Here is a 7,451-nt window from a genome sequence, read left to right as displayed (position 1 = left end):
TGATATGTCTAAAAGTCTCACATCACTTAAGAATCGAAGCTACGGGTAGTTTATAAACACCTTCCCTCCTTAACACATCAAGGCACCTTTTCAAGGACAAAATCATGACAATATAACAAGTGTCAAAGTGGACAATACTTCGGACGTAGTGACCCTAACGATGCCAATAGGCTTACGATCGAAACATTAACACTAAAAGAAGAGCCCATGTCATTCTTGTCCCTCAACCTCGATTGGGGGGCTTGTTCCGATATGCCTAAAAGTCTCATATCAATTAGAAATCAAGGCTAAGGGTAGTTTATAAACACCCTCCATCCTTAACCCACCAAGGTGCCTTTTCAAGGAAAAAGTCGTGATGGCCTAACAACATCGAAGCGGACAATATCTTAAACATGGTGACCCTAACGATGTTAGAGAACTTATGGTCAGAACAACTACCCTCACATTATTTTCACCACAATTATAGAACTCCATGTCTTCCTCTAAAACATCACCATTAACCTCACCTTCATGCTCTCCCTCACTCTCATCACTACTGAAACCATCATCACCCCAAACTAATTCTACTTCTATTTGTTCTTTATAATTTGGTTATGAATCCTAAATTTTCTTTTCCTCAAACACTACATCCTTACTAACTATAATCATCTTTGTCTTAGGGTCAAAAAGACAATAACCCTTTGACTGATCATCACTCACATCCAACACGATACAAGGAAAGCTCTTATCATTATGCTTACCTCGTTTTGCCTCTAGTAAGTGCACATGCGTTATGTGTCCCCAAATTCAAAGGTGTTGTACTAAAGGTTTAACTATGCTCCAAGCTTCTTAAGGAGTGATGTTCTTCATAGCAAATCTTGGACATCGATTCAACACGTAGAATGTCCAATTTACAACTTCAACCCAAAAGAATTTGGGAACCTTCTTAGCAGAGAGCATGCAACACACCATATTCATCACTATTCTATTTTTGCATTTTGTTACTCCATTTTGGTGTGGTGTATATGATGTAGTAAGATACCTTATCTATCTACAAAAACTTGATGGATTTCTCTACTTCCTTTTCCACCAATTTCTTGTAAGTCTTGAAACACTCTAAGGCTTTTGATTTTTCAAAGAGCAAATAGACTCAACCTTTATGACTATAATCATCAATGAAGCATAAGATACCTTTTTCCATTATGTGATATTGGCTCTATTCGTTCGCAAATATCGACAAAATGATCTTCACAAGAAACATTTGAGGCTTCCAATTGAGATAGTCCACACACCATTTTCTTTGTTTGTAATGTCTTTAATCCTTTGTAGCTTAAGTGTCCATACGATTTGTACTCATCTTCGTATGTGCAATCAATCCTTTGCATGGATGATAAATATTGCACATCCCATTTTTTTATGAGAATGGCAAGACATCTTTCCTTTTCTAGCTACATACATTCGATAGTTATTTCCACACTTAATAGAATGCTTATGTTCTTCTACCATGTCAGAGAACATTCTTTAGTCTCTGCACATATGATTAGAACATCCTGTGTCCAAGAACCATGCATTATTCCTTTTGGCTTCATTTTCTTCTTCAAAATCCATCAAAAAGAAGCTCTTTTTATTCATCCAATTCTACATAATTTGACTTTTTGTTCCATTTGGGGCATTCATATTGATTGATAATGCCCCAAATTGTCACACTTAAAATACTCCACTACGGTCTTTGAGAAAAATTGTCTCCCCCGTCTGTGTCCTCGACCTTAGTACGCTCTTCTTCCTTGTCCTCTACTACTTTCCACCTTGAGTGCTTATTTATCGTCTATACTTCTTCTTTTAGACATCTGTTCATGAACTACTAGAGAGCTTTGAAGCTCATCAATGGACATTGTTTTTGTGTCCTTTGACTCCTTGATCAAAACCATAACATAGGTGAATCTTTCCATTAATGTTCGAAGAATTTTCTCCACCACCTTCAAGTCAAGCATATATCCTCTCCATTGCTCCTCATTTTTTTGGCCACGACCATTACTCTAACAAAACATACAGTAATGGTTTCAAATTCTTTCATTTCAAGCACCTCAAACTCTCTTCTCAATGAATTAAGAAGTGACTTCTTCACACAATCATTGCCCCCCAAATTTTTTTTTCAAGGAATCCTAAACAATCTTGGATGCACACCTATCCAAGGCTTGTTCAAAGATGGATTGTCAATGGCTCGAAAAAGATAATGTTGGACTTTATGATCCTTTGTTTTGGTGTTCTCCAACTATTACAATGCTACGTTAGCCAACACATCACCTTCACTAGGCTCCTCAAAACTAGTTTCAACCAAGCTCCATAGATCCTTGGCCCAAAGAAGATTTTCCATCAACTCACTCCAATGATCATAATGTAGACCATCAAAGTAATGGATTTTGGCTGAAATCTTTATGTCACTCATATTTGTGTTGCACTCGCTTCTCTCTTAGCTAAGCTATGACTTAGTTGTACGTATCAAGCCCAATGGGAGCTTTGATACCAGTTTGAAAGGAATAAAAATTGTATATGTAACTTGCAAACTGGTTGATGCTTCATTGAATTCAAAGTGTTTGTTATGTAGCCTTTACAAAACAGAATGCTAAAAAAATAGCTCACATATCACTATGTGATTCTAAAACAGAATCCTAGATATTAAAAAGGAAATATAGAAGTTAAACCCCTAACTTATAGCGACAGTAACGACAAGATATACTCCAAGTTGTAACAGTAGATGCCTCTCCGAGTTTGCGAGTTAATTTTTACACTCTTATAACCCTATTTTACATGATATGTAAATACTTTTTAATTTATAAAAGTATAATAGCGTATATTATATGAAAATTGATTGGCAAAATATAAAAATTAAGATCTTAAATCACATGTAATAATTTTTTCTTGACGAGACCTTAATTGCATAGCAATTTCCTTCACTAAAGATATGGCAAACTAAAATTGTTGACTTAGACAACCACTAGGGTTGTCTACAAATACTGTACTTATAGAGAACAGTTTCGTATCCAGAACAAAAACATTGATGGATTTGTAGGCATCCTTTTAGGCCAAACACTGCTTGTATATATAGATCAGCTGGTATAATTTGCGATCATGATGATTCCTTTCACGCATGCATGAAAAGCTTCTTAGTTAATATTGAGGACTGTTCACCAGGCATGCATAGTTATGCTATATATGGGTTGCTTTGAATCTGGTGAAGAAGCAATAATATTAGTCCATAAGATCAACTAATACGCTAGAGTGGTTAGTGGACAATGGTGTTCTCTCGCACCTTCCGAGAAGCTGTCTAGCGTACGAACCACTTTGCCCACTTAGGTCATGAAGACTCCTTCAAATTCACGTGGACAAGTACTATCCTTCTTTCTTTATTCAACCTTATTGTGAGGATGATGTAACTAATGTTGCATTTAGATAATTGGTGTGTGTGTGATGTATCTTAATAATTAGTAACGATATGTATTAATAATTTTAATTAGAATGTGACATGATATATGAAATTGTTTAAAAATAAACAACAACTCTTAAATGAGTAATATTATTTGTGAATTAAAAAAAATTAATTTTGATTTTTTCAACATAAAATAAATGACACAAATTACTCTCATAAATTAAAAAAAAAAATAGGTATGCATCATCAACTTTTCACCACCTATAATTCAAAAACTAGTCACTTGTGCTTATTATATATTTTTCATGATTATGTAATTTTTTATTTTTAATATTTAATATTTAATATTTTTAATATGTATAATTTTCTTATTAATTTTTATATATTAAAATACTATTTATTATGTTTAATTAAATCAATGTTTAATTATAATTACTACATTATTTTTTATGTTGTAAAAAAATAAAGTGTAAATAAAAAATTATAAAAATACGAGTTATTTATAAAATCGCACCATTAAAACAAAATTTGTAAAAATGTAATATAATTACCTAAAAATAATATGAAATAATGAATCACATTTAAAGTAAAACAAATACCTTAATAAATTATTTATAACAACCACCATTAAATATATTATTAATAAAATAAAATAATTATCGAAAGAGACTTATTAAATACTCATTGAATGAGACATATTAAAATATCCACGTCAAAAGTAAAAAGTTTATTTGTCATTTTGCAATTTACTTTTAATTGTCTAAATGTGTTTATCCGTCTTGATAATAATTGAAAAGAAAAAACAAATTAAACTGTGTACAATTCCGAGTCAAAAACAAAGTTCAAAGCTGTACACCTCTTTGTTTCATTCGTTTAATTAGTCAATTTTTTCGCATGGAGGGCTTTTATACACACCGGTAACAAACTACTTAATATGAAATAGAGTGATGATAGATGGTATAATAAAAATTAAAAATTTCAAGACAAATAAAAATATTAATAACATTTACTAATTTATATTTCATTACTTTAAACAACACATATATAAAAGATAAAACTAAAGAAGGGAAGAAATGACGGAGCCGGCTTCTTGCATTGCATACATGATAGCTTTAATTATCAGAAAGAAATATATACAGTCATGGTGTAATTATATATATATATATATATTGTGAGGTCCGTGACCCCCTCCCCCCTTTTTTTTTTCTCTCTCACTCACTCTTATTCTTCTTCCTTTCTCTAAATTCCTTGTGGTTGATTTTGTTTCCTTTAGCTGGAGCCGTGAGTGATCTTGGAGGTCCTTTCTCACAATCTTGAAGTGGAGTTAGCTGGGTGTTGAATTCTCTCCTTTCTCCTTCGTTCTTCGTCCTTTTCTTCCTAGAACTTGGAACCTTCGCACTGAGGTAAGGGAAGCTAGGTTTTGCTGGTTTGGGTTGAGAATGAGTTGAAAAACTCTTAAGTTGTTTGATTTTGGATGATTGACGAGCTGTTTTGATGAAATTTTCATTTTCGGGTTTTTGGGGTTTTGGGGTGAAATTTTGGGGTTTTGATGATTTTTGGTTGCATGTTGAAAAAGAAGGGGTTTTTGTGTTAATTGACGAAAATGTAGTTCTTTGGAGGGTTTGCATGTGTTTGGGCTGTTGGATTGTTGCAGGTTGTTGTTCAAAAATGGAGCAGGAGGGATTGTTTGCTGTCACAAACGGCTGAGCCGTTTTGAACGGCTGAACCCTTTGAGAGTTTCGTGGCAGGGAAGGGTTTCTGGAACCAAACGGCTGAGCCGTTTTAAGGCGCTGAGCGCTTTGGGGGCAGAGAGCCACCTGGAACCAAACAGCTGAGCCGTTTTAAGGCACTGAGCGCCTTTGAGGCAGAGAGCAAGAGGAGAATCCCTGGAGGTAAAGCGCTGAGCGCTTTGTAGGCGCTGAGCACCTTTGTGATTTCAGCATTGGACTTTGTAGTCTTCATAAAAGTTGTAGCCTTGGATCTTAGCTTTCCAATGGCACTGGAATCACCCAAAAAGGAGTTTTAGAACTCCAGATATGACTGTTTAAATGAAGAGGGGTCAAGCTGCCAGCTTTACTTATAGCTGTTGCGGTTTTCATTAGTTTTAACAAGGTATATGAAGGAATTAGGACTTGGTGTCTTCTTGAGAGTTGTAGGAAATCTTCTTATCTTTCATATGAGATAAGGATGAGTATGGTAGGAGTAGTATAACTCCTGATGCGCTGTCTTCTGAGAAGGTTGTCATTTTCACATTTAGTGAGTTGATATGTTGAGCTGTATCAGTTGTATGTTGTTGTGAGTTGATATGTTGAGTTGTATCAATTGTATGTTATTGTGAGTTGATATGTTGAGTTGTATCAGTTGTATACTGTTGTGAATTGATATGTTGAGCTATATCAGTTGTATGTTGTTGTGAATTGATATGTTGAGTTGTATCAGTTGTATACTGTTGTGAGTTGATATGTTGAGTTGTACAGTTGTGTTGTACTGTGTGTTGATATTGTGTGTTGTAGGCCGTAAGGCTGAGGTGTTGTAGGCCGAAAGGCTGAGGTGTTGTAGGCCGAAAGGCTGAGGTGATTGTAGGCCGCAAGGCTGAGGTGATTGTAGGCCACAAGGCTGAGGTGTTGTAGGCCGAAAGGCTGAGGTGTTGTAGGCCGAAAGGCTGAGGTGATGTAGGCCGAAAGGTTGAGTTGTTGATCACTAAGACTAGAGGAGTTGTTTTCGAAATTCCTCATCCCATTGTGTGGATTGAGTGGTTGTGGTGCTCTTGGAGCCCAATTTGTTGAAAACCCTCCCTGGAAAGCTGACCCTTGGAGTGGTAACTTGCTGTTCTCCTCTAAGTCTTAGTGGTCCCGTGTGTGGGCAAGGTCGAGGCACACGTGTACAAAGCGACCATGGTATAGGGGTCAGGTCGACCTATACCGATTACAAGCGACCAATACTAACTTATATGCGTGACGACGCACTGTATGTTTTATTGCTGTTATGCTGTATGCTGATGATGTGAGATGTGTGTTGTTATTGCCAAATGTTGTGGTATTTTAAATTGATTTTGTTAAAGCTGATTGATGTGTTGATTTGATGTGTTGATAAGGGGTAGCTATTTACTATTCATATATATATATATATGTATGTTATTTCTTTTCACTAGCTTACCCTTAGTTGTTTCCATGTGATTTGGACTGCGATGATCATATACTATGTATGGGAGCAGAGCAGGGTTAGACTGGTGATAGTGGCAAGTCTGCAGCTGGCAAAAGGAGGAGTCTTGTTTGGAGGATGTTTGTTTGTTAGGCCATTATCTGGCTACTTTGGTTGTATTTCGTTTGTACACTCTAACTCTAGTCGGATTGGAACATTGTATATAATTATATTCTAGATCCTATATTTATATACTCGTTCTATTCTGTCTAGTATTTTCGGTGTGCTATGGTTGTGAGTGTAGTGACCAGCCGGGTCGTTACATATATATATATATATATATATATATATATATATATATATATATATATATATATATGAGGAGAGTTCAAATGACACCGGTGTAACTTTAACTAAGTGTTACACCGCTCAATAACTTTATATTAAATGTGAATTTTGTAAATCCAACTGTTAGATGGAAAGTTCATATCTCTTAGATCATATATGTCAAATTTTGTTAAAATTGAACAACAACTTGAAGGTAATCAAAGTGTTCATATTTTAGTATATTTTGAAATGTATATATTACGTCAATTTTGTTTTATGAGAATGAAGTATCAAATCATCTTAGATTAATATAAAATTTGATATATATGATCTAAGAGATATGAACTTTCAATCTAACGGTTGGATTTACAAAATTTACATTTAATATAAAGTTATTGAGCGGTGTAACACTTAGTAAAAGTTACACCGGTATCGTTTGAACCTTCCTCATATATATATATATATATATATATATATATATATATATATATATATATATATATATATATATATATATATATTTCTAGAAAATAGGTAACGCTAAAACTTTTATTAAAAATTATTTAATTAAAAAAGT

General features: G+C 34.4%; 1 long non-coding RNA gene across 1 annotated transcript; it reads left to right on the top strand.

Annotated features, from left to right (window-relative positions):
- The first annotated feature begins 3,705 nt into the window (after positions 1–3,705).
- On the top strand, positions 3,706–6,808 carry LOC145957717 (uncharacterized). The gene is made up of 2 exons (XR_014433726.1): positions 3,706–4,809; positions 6,621–6,808. It is a non-coding gene; the product is annotated as an uncharacterized LOC145957717 (long non-coding RNA).
- The last annotated feature ends 643 nt before the right edge of the window (positions 6,809–7,451 follow it).

This window comes from Cajanus cajan, chromosome 5 (genome assembly GCF_000230855.2).
Source record: "Cajanus cajan strain Asha chromosome 5, NIPB_CcT2T_4, whole genome shotgun sequence".
NCBI classification, from domain to species: Eukaryota; Viridiplantae; Streptophyta; class Magnoliopsida; order Fabales; family Fabaceae; genus Cajanus; species Cajanus cajan.
This window is presented reverse-complemented; position numbering and strand designations above follow the sequence as displayed.